Raw genomic sequence first — 17,221 nt, forward strand, 5'->3', positions numbered from 1 at the left:
TGATCTCCTTTGACTCTATGTCTCACATGTAGGTCACACTGATACAAGAGGTGGGCCCCCACAGCCTTGAGCAGCTTCACCCCTGTGACTTTGCTGGGTACAGCCCCCCTTCTGGCTGCTTTGAGTGTCTCTGACTGGCATTGAGTGTCTGTGACTATAGGTGGATCTACGATTCTGGGGTCTGGAGGGTGGTGGCCCTCTTCTCACAGCTTCGCTAGGCAGTGCCCCAGTGGGGACTCTGTGTGTGGGCTCCCACCCCATATTTCCCTTCTGCACTGGCCTACCAGAGGTTCTCCATGAGGGTGCTGCCCCTGCAGCACACCTCTGCCTGAATATTCAGGAATTTTCATGCATCTTCTGAAGTCTAGGCAGAGGTTTCCAAACCTCAATTTTTGATTTATGTGCACCTGCAGGCCCAACACCGTATGTAAGTCACCAAGAATTGGGGCTTCTGCCCTCTGAAGCAACAGCCTGAGCTGTATGTTGGCCCCTTTTAGCCACAGCTGAGATTCGGGGGACTAAGTAGCAAGACTGCACAAAGCAGAAAAGCCATGGGTCCGGTCCAGAAAAAAAAGATATTTTCTCGTAGGTCTCTGAGTTTGTGATGGGAGGGAATGCTGTGAAGATCTCTAACATGCCCTGGAGACATTTTCTTCATTGTTTTGTTAATTAACATTTGGCTCCTCCTTACTTCTGCAAATTTCTGCAGCTTGCTTGAATTTCTCCTCAGAAAATGGGTTTTTCTTTTCTATCACATTGTCAGGATGAAAAATTTCCAAACCTCTATTCTTCGCTTCCCTTTTAAACATAAGTTCCAATTCCAAACCATCTTTCTCAAGTATAAAGTTCCACAGATCTCTAGGGCAGGGGCAAAATGCCACCAGATTTTTTTTTTTTTTTTTCCTAAAGCTTAACAAGAGTTACCTCTGCTGCATTTCCCAGCAACTTTCTCACCTTCAGTTGAGACCACCTCAACCTGGACTTATCGTCCATATCACTATCATCATTTTGGTCAACACGATTCAACAGGTTTCTAGGAAGTTCCAAAATTTTTCAAAATTTCCTGTCTTCTTCAGAGCCCTCCAAACTGTTCCAACCTCTGCCTGCTACCCAGTTCTAAAGTCATTTCCACATTTTTGGGTATTTTTACAATAGCTTTACACCCCACTCTACTGGTACCAATTTGCTGTATTAGTCTGTTCAAATGCTGCTGATAAACACATAAGTGAGACTGAGTAATTTATAGAGAAAAAAGTGTTTAATGGACTTACAGTTCCACATGGCTGGGGTGGTCTCACAATCATAGTGGAAGGTGAAGGAGGAGCAAAAGCATGTCTTGCATGGTGGCAGGCAAGAGAGCACGTGCAGGGGAATTGCCCTTTATAAAACCATCAGATCTCCTGACACTTATTCACTATCATGAAAACAGCACAGGAAAGATTCACCCCCATGATTCACTTACCTCTCACTGGGTCCCTACCAGGACATGTGGGGACTATAGAAACTACCATTCAAGATGAGATTTGGGTGGGGACACAGCCAAACCATATCAAGTATTACGTGGAATAACAGTTGTGAAATTAGGCTTTCTTTTCATTTTCCAGATCTTAGAGGAAACATTTTCCGTTTCTCCCCATTCACTATGATACTATCTGTGGGTCTTTCATATATGGCTTTTATTATGTCATGGTATATTTTTTCTAAATTGATGTTTTGTCATTTTTTTAATCATTAAGTAATGTTGAATTTCACCAAATGCTTTTTCAGCATCAACTGAAATAATCTTATGGGATTTTTCAAGGAAAAAGAGCCTTATTTTTAAAATAAATCAATTATTTAAAGTATACTTGAGATAGCGTCTTTCATTTAATCCTGACTTAATTGTGTACCATCACTATAATATTGCAATGACATTCTGGAAATAAGTTCCAAGTACATCACCATATGCTTATTAGTAGCTATCATACAAATCTACTGACTTTGAGGGAAAGATTTTACTAATTTTTCACTGACTCTGAGATATTCATTTCACAGTATAACTGTGATTTATCTGAACATTTACAAATTTTGACAAAATTCTTTTCTTTCCATTGCAGGCATCAATACGTTACATTATATACTACAATTCAAGTAAAATAATGATGGTTATCAGTGTGCTTTCTGATACTGCCCATGATAGATAGAGTGAAATCACAGCATAAAGAGTAACCAGAAACCTATGTTGTAAACTTTATTTGGCTGCAAATATCTTGCAACAAATAAATACTAATATGACAAATAGTTACTAATATACGTAACACGTGAAACATAACAGTCCTGGATTGTAGTATACCTGTAAAACCCTTTATAGCAGTTTTTTCTCCACCTTTTTTTTAAAAAAAAATCACCTTTGTTTCCAACGAGAAAAATTAAATTCAAATTAAATTAATTAAATTAAATAGCTTTAACTATAAATTTATTCCTAATAGAAATTAATACTAAGGAATAAGATTTTGTTGGCTAGGATGTTTTGGAAGGTTAAAAGCCATTGTATTATTGTCTAAGGTTTTTTTCACTCTGTGAACTCAGAAAATCTGAGGTAGGTCTAAGTTAATTTAGAAAGTTTATTTTGCCAAGGTTTAGGAAATGTCCATGACACAGCCTCAGGAAGCCCTGATGACATGTGCCCGAGGTGGCTAGGGCACAGCTTGGTTTTATACATTTTAGAGAGACATGAAACATCAATCAGCATGTGTAAGAAGTACATTGATTCCATCTACAAAGGCGGAGACAACCCAAAGCAAGCCCCTGCCCCCACCCTCCTCACTGGGGCTTCCAGGTCATAGGTAGGTGAGAGACAGATGGTTGATTTTTTTTAGTTTCTGGTAAGTCTTTCTAAAGGAGGCAATCAAATATGCATCTATCTGAGTGTTCAGAGGGATAACTTTGAATAGAATAGGAGGCAGGATTGCCCTAAGCAGTTCCCACCTTAGTTTTTCCTTAGTGATTTTGGAGGCCCAAGATTGGGTCTCTAATATGTTTTTCTTTCATAACCAATTTTTGTCTCCATTGAATATGTATGGCTTAAAGTTGATGAAAATACATTAAACAGCCTTTAACATTATTAGAGGGGAAAAAACATAATGAGTAACAATGGAGGTTGAGATAGTTGACTTCTAGACTATCACTTTCTTTCTTTTCTTTCTTTCTTTCTTTCTTTCTTTCTTTCTTTCTTTCTTTCTTTCTTTCTTTCTTTCTTTCTGTCTCTCTCTCTCTCTCTCTCTTTCTTTCTTTCTTTCTTTCTTTCTTTCTTTCTTTCTTTCTTTCTTTCTGTCTTTCTCACGCTCTCCCTCTCTCTCTCTCTCTCTCTCTCTCTCTCTCTCTAATCAAGTGAATTCTAATCTCAAAACTCATGGTATAGGAAACACCATAAGGTTGCTTAAGTTCTAAGATACAGAGATTTTAACATAATAAGAGTTGCTAAACCTCAAGATGATTTATATAGAAAAGAGACCTGTGGACAAATATCAACTTATTGGTGACTTTTCATTAAAAACTTGTTCTTATAAAGCCTTTTACAGTATTTTTTGAAAACTTTTTTTTTTTTAACTGCATATATTGTTCTTCTTTTCTCCATAGATAGCTTAGTTGATAATCAGTGTCTCATCATTTGATAAGACCAATGGAAGATTTGAATAGTAGCCCGGTGCTTTCAAATTGCTTAAAGAGAATCTTATAAATTAGTAGTTCAGAGGCAATTCTGCGATTGTTTCAATACGTGGAATTGCAATAGTGCTATAAGTACTGATTCTTTTACATGACCATGTATAAACCAAGGAGTATTCTGTATTTTTCAGTATCAATAAAGAGCCCAATATTTTAGATGAACTATTTAAAGGCTTTTCCTTTGGTCCCTTATATTTTCCTTCCTTTCCTAGAGGCCCTCACTCCTCAGGCCTCTCACACCTCATGCCTTCATCCCCTCTCACTTCCTCCAGGATGAGGACTGTCTCCCATTGTAGTGATGAGCCACTCCATCCCCTCTCAGTTCCTCCAGGATAAGGACTGTCTCCCATTAGTGATGAGCCAGGAAAACATCTGAATGCACGCTGTCACCAAAATAAACAACCTTGGGCTCAGGTTTGCCAGTCATTTTCTTCAGAACTTTATAGAAGTGGATAGCATTCCCTTGGGGGTAGCAGCCAGGTGTACAGAGATGGCAGTGTCTGCTGCTCTTCATTATTCTTGAGTCTCTGGAAAGGCCTCTGACGTAGTAAATGAAAGAAGAAAACAAGCTTCAACACATTTGTAATCACAATGTCAAAAAGGGCTTCAAAATCATTCTCAATGACATCTTCACAGAGAAATCTATCATAATCACTGCGAGAACTGGTAATTAACATAGTCGTTTTCCCAGCATTCTTTAGCTGTTGAAGCCATTTTTTTTAACAGATTCAGGACAACCGTGCAAATATCTGCCTGGATCTCTTTTTATTTCTGGAAAATATATACTACAGTTTTCCTTAAAAGCTGACATTTTGTAATTGTGTTGAATACCAGCAAATATATTCTTCCAAAAATAAAAGGGTTTTTGATCATTGTTTGGTTTTGTTAAATAGTCCACCACTCTGGCACATTAAAAAGTTACTGGAAGGTCAAAGTAGTTATCATAAAACAGTACTCTCCTGAGTGGCAAGCCATTCCAGTGTCCAACAAGAACTGCTTCCATTCCTTCTTGTCATATGCCTTTGCCAGCACCTCTGGAGTCAGCATATTGGTGCCATGGCTTTCACTGAGAAGAGTGCCATTATCTGCAAATTTAATGAAATTCTCGTCTTCTAAATCCAGTGCCAAACCCTTGAAACAGAAAGACCAATCCTCAGGGGTCACATTGAGCATTTCCTTATCATACTTTTTCTCCTAAACTAGAAACTGGGCAAAGCTATTGTAAATGAGCAGGGTGCTTTGCAGCAGGTTGTAGTGACACAGACTGTAGTCCGAGTTTTAGCAAATGAGCAGGGTGCTTTGGAGCAGGTTGTAGTGACACAGACTGTAGACTGAGTTTTAGCTGGCAGAGTGGGAAAAACAGCTGAACCATGGCTGCACGGGGAGAAATGGGAAGTGTCTCAACCTGGCAGGGTGTGAGGAGCAGACAGGTGGGACACTGCCAGTCAATCCTACGATTTTTATCCTTCATTCTGTTAAAATGATGTATCACATTAATTGATTTGTGCATATTGAACCATCCTTGCATCACATAGATAAATCCCACTTGGTCATGATGAATGATCTTTGTAATGTATTTTTGAATTTGGTTTCCCAACATTTTCTTTAAGATTTTTGCTTCATTATTTGTCAGAGATATTAGCCTGTAGTTTTCTTTTATTCACATGTCTTTGTCTGGTTTTGTTATAAGGGCAATACTAGATTCATAGATGAGATTGGAAATATTCTCTCCTCCTCTATTTTTCAGAATAGTTCAAGTAAAATTGCTATTTATTCTTTAAAGGTTTGATAGAATTCAGCATTGAAGCCATTGGGTCCCAGATTTTTTTTTTTTTAACTTTTATTTATTTATTTATTTATTTTTTTACTGGGAGACTTTTTAGCATGGCTTCAATCTCATTACTTGTTATTGGTCTGTTCAGGTTTTGGATATCTTCCTGATTCAGTCTCAGTAGCATGTATGGGGCTAAGAAGTTGTCCATTTTTCTAGATTTTCCAATTTATGGGCACATAGTTGCTTATAGTAGCCATTAATGATCCTTTGAATTTCTTCAGTACCAGTTGTAATGTCTTCTTTTTCATTTCTGATTTTACTTATTTGTATCCTCCCTCAGTCTGGGTAAAGGTTTGTCAATTTTGTTTCAATTTCAAACAAGCAACTTCTTGTTTTGTTAATCTCTTGTATTGTTATTTTTAATTTCAATTTTATTTCTCCACTTATTATTTCTTTTGCACTACTAATTTTGGGTTTGATTTGCTCTTGCTTTTCTAGTTCTTTAACATGCATCACTACATTTTTTATTTGAAGCTTTCCTTCGTGTTTGATGTAGGCACTTATATCTATAAACTTCCCTCTTAGTACTGCTTTTGCTGTATATCATAGGTGTTGGTGTGTTTTCTTTCCATTATCATCTGTACCAATAATTTTTAAAAGTTTTTTTCTTAATTTTTTTATTGATCCCCTGGTCATTCCAGGAGCATATTGTTCAATTTCCATGTATTTGTATAATTTCCAAAATTTCTCTTCTAATTGATTTTTGGTTCTATTCCAATGTGGTCAGAGGAGATGCTTGATATTATTTCAATATTTTGAATGTTTTCACACTTGTTTTATGACCTAACATATGGTCTATCCTTAAGAATAATCCATGTGCTGAGAAAAATAATGTGTATTCTGCATTCATTGAATGAAATGTTCTGTAAATATCTATTGATTTATTTGATCTATAATGATGATTAAATCCCATGTTTTCCTGCTGATTTTCTGTCAGGATGATCTGTCTATTGGTGAAAGTGAGGTGTTGAAGTGTCCAGCTATTGAAGACCCCAGAGAGTGGAGTCCATCTCTCCCTTTAGCTCTAATAATATTTTTTTGTGTATATTTGTGTGTTCCAATATCAGGTACATATATATTTAAAATTGTTATATATTCTTGCTGCATTGACACCTTTATCATTATATAGTATCCTTTATTTCTTTTTATAGTTTTAGTCTTGAAATCTGTTTTGTCTGATATAAGTTTAGCTACTGCAGCCCTTTTTTGTTTCCAATGACATGGAATATCTATTTCAATTTTTTAAATTTTCAATCTCTGTGTTTTTTTTTTAATAGGTGAAGTGTGTTTCTTGTAGGCAATAAATCAATGGGTGTTGCTTTTTTATCTATTCAGCAATTCTGTGTTCATTTGCATTCAGTGATATTATTGAAAAGTAAGAACTTACCCTGCCATTTTATTATTTGCTTTCTGCTTGTTTTGTGGTCTTCTCTTTCTTTTTTATTTCTTTCCTGCCTTTCTTTTAGTGAGGTGATTTTCTCTGGTGATATGATTTAATTTCTTCCTTTTTATTTTTGATGTATTTATTGTACTTTCTTGGTTTGATGTTACCAGGAGCCTTGCTATTAATATCTTATAAGCTATTATTTTAAGGTGAAAATAACTTAATACTTTTTGCATGAATAAACCACAAACAAACAAAAATAAAATTAATAAACACTCTATGCCTTAACTTCATCCTGTCACTTTGTTACTTTTTGTTGTTACAATTTATATCTTATTGTGCTACTGTGTCTTGAAAAGTTGCTGAAGTTACTACTTTTTATTGGCTCATTATTTATTTAGTCTTTCTACTTAACAGTAGTTTACACACCACACTTATGGTGTTATATTTTGTGTTTTTCTGTGTACCTTCTATTACCAGTGATCTTTTTACCTTCAAATGATTTCTTATTGCTCATTAACATTCTTTTCTTCCTGAATTATGTACTCCATTTAGTATTACTTGTAGGACATATCTTGTGTTGATAAAAATGCCTCGGTTTTGTTTGTCGGGGGAAGTTTTTATTTCTCTTTAATGTTTGAAGGATAATTTCACCAGATATACTACTCTAGGGTGAAATATTTTCCTTCAGCATTTTTAATAGTTCATACCACTCTCTCATAGCCTGTAAAGTTTCTACTAAAAAAGATTTGCTGCCAGACATATCGATGCACTATTGTGTGTGTGTGTGTGTTTTTGTTTTTTTTGTTTTTTTTTTTTTCCCTCATGCTTCTTTTAGAATCCTTTCTCTATACTTGACCTTTGGGAGTTGTGTTATTACATGCCTTGAGGAAGTCTTCTTTAGGTTAAATCTGCATGGTGTTCCATAACCTTCTTGTACTTGAATATTACTAAATTTCTCTAGGTTTGGAAAGGTCTCTGCTTTTATCATTTTGAATAAACTTTCTACCTCTATCTCTTTCTGTGCCTCACCTTCAAGGCCAATAACTCAGAGATTTGCCCTTTTGAGGATCTTTTCCAAATCCCCCTGGTGTGCCTCACTGTTTTTTATTCTTTTTTTTTTTTTTTTTTTTGTCTCCTCTGACTGTGTATTATCAAGTTGCCTGTCTTCATGCTCACTAATTCTTCTCTTGACAATTTTGCTATTAGAAGCCTCTGATGCACCTCAGAAATAACACTACACATATACAACCATCAGGTCTTTGAGAAACCTGACCAAAAAAAAAGCAAAGGGGGAAAAATTCTTTATTTAATTAATGGTGCTGGGAAAACTGGCTAGCCATATGCAGAAAACTGAAACTGGACCCTTTCCTTACACGTTATACAAAAATTAGCCCAAGATGGATTACAGACTTAAATGTAAAACCCAAAACCACAAAAACCCCAGAAGAAAACCTGGGCAATACTATTCAGGACATTGGCATGGGCAAAGACTTTACGACTAAAACACCAAAAGCAATAGCAACAAAAGCCAAAATTGACAAATGTGATCTAATCAAACTAAAGAGTTTCTGCACAGCAAAAGAAGCTATCATCAGAATAAACAGGCAACCTACAGATTGGGAGAAAATTTTTGCAAGCTACCCGTCTGACAAAGGGCTAATATCCAGAATCTACGAGAAACTTGAACAAATTTACAAGAAAAAAACAACCCCATCAAAAAGCGGATGAAGGATGTGAATGGACTCTTCTCAAAAGAAGACATTTATGCAATCAACAAACATGAAAAAAAGCTCATAATCACTGGTCATTAGAAAAATGCAAATCAAAACCACAATGAGATACCATGTCACGCCAGTTAGAATGGCAATCATTAACAAGTTAGGAAGGATGGGTGCGGTGGCTCACGCCTGTAATCCCAGCACTTTGGGAGTCCAAGGTGGGTGGATCACAAGGTCAAGAGATCAAGACCATCCTGGCCAACATGGTGAAACGCTGTCTCTACTAAAAATACAAAAATTAGCTGGGCGTGGTTGTACGTGTCTGTAGTCCCAGCTACTAGGGAGGCTAAGAGAGGAGAATCACTTATACCCAGGAGGTGGAGGTTGCAGTGAGCCGAGATCACACCACTGCACTCCAGCAGGGCAACAGAGTGAGACTCCATTCCCCCCCCCCAAAAAAAATCGGGAAACAACAGATGCTGGTGAGACTGTGGAGAAATAGGAACACTTTTACACTGATGGTGGGAAAGTAAATTAGTTCAACTATTGTGGAAGACAGTGTGGTGATTCCTCAAAGATCTAGAACCAGAAATACCATTTGACCGGGCAATCCTGTTACTGGATCTATAGCCAAAGGATTATAAATCATTCCACTATAAAGACACATGCACACCTATGTTTATTGCCGTACTATTTACAATAGCAAAGACTTACAACCAACCCAAATGTCCATCAATGATAGACTGGATAAAGAAAATGTGGCACATAAACACCACGGAATACTATGAAGTCATAAAAAAGAATGAGTTCAAACCTTTGTATGGACATGGATGAAGCTGGAAACCATTATTCTCAGCAAACTAACACAGGAACAGAAAACCAAACACAGCATGTTCTCACTCATAAGTGGCAATTGAACAATGAGAACACATGGACACAGGGAGGGGAGCATCACACACTGGGGCGGGTCAGGGGGTGGGAGGCAAGGGGAGGGAGAGCATTAGGACAAATACCTAATGCATGCGGGGCTTAAAACCTAAATGATGGGTAGATAGGTGAAGCAAACCACCATGGCACATGTGTATACCTATGTAACATTTCTGCACATTCTGTACATGTATCCCAGAACTTAAAGTAAAATATTTTTTTAAAGCCTCTGATGCATCCTGCAGTATGCCAACTGCATTTTTTAACTCCAGAATTTCTGCTTGACTCTTTTTAATTATTTCAATCTCTTTGTTAAATTTATCTGAAAAAATTCTGAATTCATTCTATGTGTTATCACGAATTTTTTTGAGTTTCCTCAAGACAGCTACTTTGAATGTTCTGTCTGAAATTTCACGTATCTATGTTTCCCCAGAATTTATCCCTGGTGCCTTATTTAGTTCACTTTTTGAGGTTACGTTTTCCTGGATTGTTTTGGATGTATGTATTTATTGTAATCTTCATAGTCTGGGCTTGTTTGTACCTGTCCTTCTTGTGAACGCTCTCCATATATTCAAAGAACCTTGAATGTTGTATTCTAGGCTGTATCTGTTTTTATGGGGAGCCAAAACCTAGTAATGCTGTTGTTCTTACAGGCCCATAGAGGTAGAAGGTCTGGAAGAATTCTCTGAATAACAAGGCAGAGACTCTTGTTCTTTTCTCTTACTTTCTCCAATACAAAGAGAGTCTTTCTCTCTCTTTTCTGAGCCACCTGGAGGAGGAGATGAAGTGACACAAGCACCCCTGTTGTCACCACCCACAGGACTGTGCTAGGTCAGACGTGAAACCAGCAAAGCACTGAGTCTTGCCCAACCACTTCCTTGGTACCACCTAAGTTTACTCAAAGCACTGAGGCTCTAGAATCAACAGGTGCAAAAGCCACCCAGACCTATGTCCTTTCCTTCAGGGTAGTGAGTTTTCGTAGGCTGTGGGTGGGTCCAGAGGAGCCATCTGAGAGCAAGAGACTACAGTCAAAAACCTTAGATATTTACATGGTATTCGATTGTACTGGAGCTGAGCTGGCACTCAAATCATAAGACACAGCCTTTCTCACTCTTCCCTCCTTGTTTTTAAAGGCAGAGGAGCCTCATTTTATGGCCACTGCCACCTCAGGCCCATGGTGAATACTGTCAGTCTACTACCACCAATGATTCCTTAAGGCCCAAGGGCTCTTCAGTCAGCTTGTGGTGAAGTGAATGCTGTCTGGCCTACGGGTCACCCTTCAGAGGATTGGGTCCCCTCTGGCCCAGGAAATGTCCAGAAATGCTGTCTAAAGAGCCAAATCCTGGAATTCAAGAACCCAAGAGCCCACTTTGTGCTCTACCCGCCTGTGACCGAGCTGGTACCTAAGGTGCAAGACAAAGTCCTCATTAGTTTTCCTTTTTTTACTTTTCTGAAACTTAAGGATTCTCATCCGATAACCACCACAGCTAGAATGAGTCTCATCGGAAGCTAGTAATTCTGAGTCTCACCTATAGCCCTCAACATAGTACATGAGTATTGCTGCTGGTTATTTAGTGCCCAAGTGTTCTTCAGTTAGCAGATGATGAATCTTGCCAGGACTGGGTTCTTTGCTTCAAGGCATCATGGTTTTTTTCTGGCCCAGGGTGTGAATAGAAATGTCTAGGAGCTAGGGCTTGAAAAGGGGGCCTCACAAAACTGAGCAGTGCCCTATTCTGCTGTGGCTGAGTGGGCATCCAAGATGCAAGACAACGTCCTCCCCACTTTTCCTTCTTGTCTACTCAAATAGAAAGAAAGGACCTCTTTTGGAGCCAGGAGCTATGCAGCCTGGGGTTAGGGGAAGAATTATGCCAATACTCCCCTGGATGCCCCAGTTGGTGTCTCAGTATGTCACATGCCTTCCCAATCCACTGTCTCAGGGCCCAGTTCAGCCCTAGGTTTCGCCTAGGTATTGTAGTTCTTGTCACTTTAACTGCCTTTTAAGTTTATTTGGGTCCCCAGAGCCCTGTTACATGTAGTGGTGATTCTTGCAGGAAATCAAATTCTGACCACTGGGATCAGTGATTGCCCTCTGGCTAGGACTGGTTTAAATGCCTTCTCTGTGAGTAGGCGTCAGCTGAATTTGGTTTGGCTTTCCTTTCTGCTCTAATAGGACAGCGCTGAGTTCATTATCTAGTAATTGCTGTGACTTCCCTCCCCCAGCACCCAGAGATGCTCTTCACAGCATGCCACTGCTAATGGGGGATGGAGGATGAATGGCACCAGGGCTTCAAGCCTTTTTTTTAAACCCCTTTAGTGCCTTTTTCAGTAATATGATATTACAACCAGGTACTGTAAGTGTTCACTGTATTTTTGTTCTTACAAAGGCGCTTTTGTGTGTAGATAGTTGTTAAATGGTATGCTTGTCGGGGGGATGATTAGTGGAGCCTTGTATTCCTCCATTTTGCTCCACCCCCTCCTTTTTCTGTTGTTTTGAGTAAGCAACCCCACATTTTCCTTTGGCGCTGAGCCATAAAAATTATGTAGCCAATTCTGAACACAGTTCCTGGGATATAGTATCATTCAATAATTTGTAGCATTTAATATATATATACACTAAGAGTAGGTAAATAATAAAAGTTTTTTTTAAGTTTTAAAAGAACTAATAACCAGTTTTATTTCATCCAAACTATAATTTATATAAAGATAGAATAATGCTGGTAATAATGGTATGTATGATGAAAATTATGGAAACAAATATGTATACATAGGAAAAGATTGATATGAAACAAAAACAGTGGTTGTGTAAAGTCATTTTTATTGCGCACAATTATTTTCCCTATTTTAAAAATGGTATGCCATATTTCTGTTTTATGGGACTGAAAATTCTCACTAATTAAGTAAATATTGACCAAGCACAGTCATTTTATACGTAGCTTCACCTGATAGAAAAGGGCTAACTTAGTACCTGCAATGACATCAAGAAATTATGATGTTAAGAAATCAAAGCAAATTAGTTTCTTACCATTTGTTTGGGCTACTTATAAATCGTATATTTTTTATTTCAGAACAATTTAATAGAGATTTAAATATTTAGCAGTTCAAATGTTTCTCAATATGAAGAGATTTAGAAATAAAGAAACAAGGTCTGTCCACTTTGATAGATGTTCTACGAAGTGGTAAAATGCATAAACCTAAACCTTGGACTTGCCAAAACTTGCCTCTTAAGGTAAAAGTGGAAAATTGAAATCTGTGATTTAATGTTGTATTCCATTTAGGCTGAGATAAACATCAAATTGAAGTAAAAGTGGAATGACATTGACAGTACAAAACTGTGCATTCATATTTCGCTCATTTTAAACATGAAGTATGCACTTTTCTGCATTTGTTTCCCAAAGTCAAACTGGAAGAAAGCTTTTTGCAACATTGCTCAGATTTTCTCTCAGATTTCAAGCCATTCCAAGTATATTAAGGCCCTTAAATGCTTGCTGAATTTAAAAAGTGGTTGCATGTATGATGACAAAATGCCTGTGCTTTAAAGTCATCTCTGGGTTCTAATTTCCACTCAAATCATTGTAGGAAAAATTAAATGGAGGCTGGGCGCAGTGGCTTACACCTGTAATCCCAGCACTTTGGGAGGCCGAGGCGGGTGGATTACGAGGTCAGGAATTCGAGACCAGCCTGACCAACATGGTGAAACCCTGTCTCTACTAAAAATACAAAAATTAGCCAGGAGTGGTGGTGCATGCCTATAATCTCAGCTACTCAGGAGGCCGAGGCAGGAGAATCACCTGAACCCGGGAGGCGGAGGTTGCAGTGAGCCAAGATCGCACCACTGCACTCCAGCCTGGGTGACAGAGTGAGACTTTGTCTCAAAAAAATAAAAATAAAAAATTAAATGGAATAATGCAAATAGAACTGTTAGTACAGTGTCTGGTCCACTGTTGATGTAACAATAGATGCAGATGTAGATAAATAAAAATAAATAAATATTCTTATACAGAAATGTTCAAGTTCTTCTACTTCTTGCATAAATTCACTGGAAATTTTCTTTAATAGGTTTACTGTTTATTTGGATCCAGTTAGCTATTAAGTAAAATAATTAACTCAGCAATCGTACCTTACATGGCAAATTGTACCATATATGACATACAAAGAAACAGTTTATTATGTATTCTGCTGTTACAAATTTTATATTACACACATAAGAATTATATTTAAAAGAAATATCCTACTTTGTAAGCTCATTAATATTAGTAGATGGTTTAATGAATTATGTTTTTAATTAATTTAAACTTACTTTAGGTAATATTCCATTTTTAATATTAAAATAATATTAAATATTATAAATTTAAATAATATTAATGTATTTTCATGCCTTATATGATGAGGCTAGCAATAAGGCAAAATATGTCTCTTAACTTAAGAAATGGATGTTGTACTTTTACTTCTAAATGCCAAATTAGTAAATTATCCTAAGCTTACAGTAAGATGTTGTATTCATAGGCAATATTATCTTACCATTTCAGTCTCAATTTCTTAGAATTCTCACCTGTAATGACTCCATTCATGACTGGATTTTCCCTTTCCTGAATACTGATAATGATCATCTATTTTATAAAAAGTGAATTCAGAGTTATAAACTGCTATTAATTCAAAGCAAGGCCCTATTCATGGTAGATGCACTAAGCAGTATATATTGTACAAATAGATATTGTCATCTGGCCGAAGACAGCATTCCCAATAATGTCAATTTTATTGATATTATTTCCTCCTAGGAGCTTAAATTCTAACCATTAAAAATCACTTCTGGGTTTCAGATACTAAAAATGGAAAACAAACGGAGTTATCTTTAAAAGATTAATGTTGAATACCGTTCATATATAAGAGGAGAGGAAAAATTCTGAAGTTCCTTACACTAGCATGGTGTACTTAATGGGATTAGCAATATTTTCCTATTGGTAAACACAGAAAGAACCAGGTTCCGAGAGGCTGGGATGCAGAATCTCAGAATAGTTTTGAATGCTGAATTATGCTTTTATAAACTTGTTCTGAAAAAAAAGGAGTTTTCTGATTAAAATATTTCTGTAAAATGAGCTAATAACTAGTCTTATATACACCTGTTACTTAAAGTCTTACTGTCAGAATGATGCAGTGATTTATAACCTATGACTCCCTGTTAGCAGTAAAGCTAAATTTGCAGCCCTGCATTAATTGTTTTGTTTCAACAGGCAAAAACACTCTTTAAGGTTGACTCTGTGAAACTAAGGAGACAAAGTATAAGTCAAAGGCAAGCAAACTAAATGAATACAGCATAAAGTCCAAGGTAGAATATCATTTTTTTTTTTTTTTTTGGTGGGGGAAGAGAAATAACGGCCAGGACGTAATTACCCTATGGATATTTCTCAGACTTCACATATTCTCCAGCAGTTTAGGATGCAGTATAATGGTATAATCAGAAAATTCACCAACCACCAGAGAACTTTAGCTTAAGAGGAAATTTCCGTGTAATCTATTTTTATATAGCAAGGATATTAACCCTTTATGTGGCCTATATGTTGGAATTATTTTCCTGACTTGTCATTTAACACTATTATACTGTGTGTATATATATATATACTATTATATATTATATATATGTGCCTTCCCATGTGTACACCCACAGGGCCCTGGGTGTATATATATGTGTATATAATATAATATATATTATAATAGTATATATATACACACACTATATATAGCATATATAATATAGTATATATAGTACATATTATATAGTATATATGATACACTATATTATAGTATTATAATATAATATAATATACAATAGTATACTATAATATAATATACTATATAGTATATATACACTTGGTATATATAATTATATTTTATATATAATAGAGTATATATAATATACTATATATAATGTGTGTATAAATATATGTGTGTGTATATATGTGTATATAGGTATACTTATATTTTTGTGAAAGAAAATATAATTTTATATTCTCAAATATTTGTTTTTTACTTTAAAGCTTCTGAATTTCACATCACATTTAGAAATGCCTTCTTGTGGGTAAAACTAAAACATTCCCACACATTTTTGTTTACAAGTTTTGCTTATACATCGAGAGCCTAAATATCCTGAAACGTATTCTTATTTCAAAGTTAAGAGTTTTAACTAATTTACTTTCAAATAGCTAATTATGTTTAAAATATATATTGAAAAATGCATCCTTTCATTACTAATTTGAAATGCCAATTTTTTTATTTGCTATGGGAATTAACCTTGTTTTGTGTTTCTCTTTTATTCCATTGATGTGTATGTTTATTCCTCTTTTAGTATCGAATACTGTAACTGTTGTACGTTTACATTATGTTATATGACTGCTAGGGCAAGACCTATGTCATTATTCTAATTATTTTTAAATGACTAATCTTACACAATTTTTCTTTCAAGTAAAATCTAGAATTAATTTATCAAGTTCTGAAAAAAAAAATCCCACTAGATTTGCACTGAAGTTCAATTTATGAATCAATTTGAAGAAACTTTTATTTTGCAATATTGAGTTATTACATTTAAAAAGCACTTTTGACATCTAAAGTCAGCTATTGTAAGTGGTCCTGAGTTCATTTTTGTCTGCTCTCCTTAAAATGATCTAGTGCCATAGTGCTACTAGCATGGCTTGGATGTTTGTCACCTCCAAATTTTATGTTAAAATGTAATCCCCAGTGTTGGAGGTGGGCCCTGGTGAGAGGTGTTTAGATCATGGGAGTGGATCCCTCATGAATGGCTTAGCACCATTTTTTCTGTAATTAGTGAGTTCTCATTATGAGTTCACACAAGATCTGGTTCTGTAAAAATGTGTAGTACCTCTCCTTTCTCTCTCTTGCTCCTGCTCTCACCATGTGATTAATTTGCTCCCCCTTCATCTTCTGCCATGATTAAGAGCTTCCTGAGGCCTCTCCAGAAACTGAGCAGATGCTGGCACCATGCTTCCATAAAGCCTGTAGAACCTTGTACCATTTAAACCTCTATTTTATATAAATTACTCAGTCTCAGGTATTTCTTAATAGCAATACAAAAATGGTCTAATGCAGATAATTGATAACAAGGAGTGAAGTGTTGCTATAAAGATACCTGAAAATGTGGAAGCAATTTGGAAATGGGTAATGAGCAGAGGTTGGAAGAGTTCAAAAAGCCCAGAAGACAGGAAGAGAAGGGAAAGTTTGAAACTTCTTAGGGTCTTGTTAAGTGGTTGAGACAAAAATGTTGATAGAAATATGGACACTGAAGGTCAAGATGATAAGTGCTTAGATGAAGATAAGTAACTTTTGGGCAATTCAAGTAAAGTTTACCTAGGTTACATCCTAGCAAAGAGTTTGGCTGCATTTTGTTCACATCCTAGTTTTGTGTAAGGTTTAACATAAGAGTGATAACTTACAGTATCTGGTAAAAGAAATTTCTAAACAGCAAGACATGCAAGAGTGTCATGGCTGCTTCTACTAACCTTTCATCAGATATGAGAGCAAATAAATGACTTAACATTGGAACTTATATTTAAAAGGGAAGCAGAGTATAAAAATTGGGAAAATTCACAACATGGACACATTGTAGAGAAGGAAATTCAATTTTAAGTGGAAGAATTTAAA

The 17,221-nt window shown here is 36.2% G+C and overlaps 1 pseudogene; it reads right to left on the reverse strand.

Annotated features, from left to right (window-relative positions):
• Window positions 1–3,574: 3,574 nt before the first annotated feature.
• On the reverse strand, window positions 3,575–4,983 carry LOC100426219 (5'-nucleotidase domain-containing protein 1 pseudogene; annotated as a pseudogene).
• Window positions 4,984–17,221: the final 12,238 nt, after the last annotated feature.

Source organism: Macaca mulatta, chromosome X (assembly GCF_049350105.2).
Source record: "Macaca mulatta isolate MMU2019108-1 chromosome X, T2T-MMU8v2.0, whole genome shotgun sequence".
In the NCBI taxonomy this organism is placed as follows: Eukaryota; Metazoa; Chordata; class Mammalia; order Primates; family Cercopithecidae; genus Macaca; species Macaca mulatta.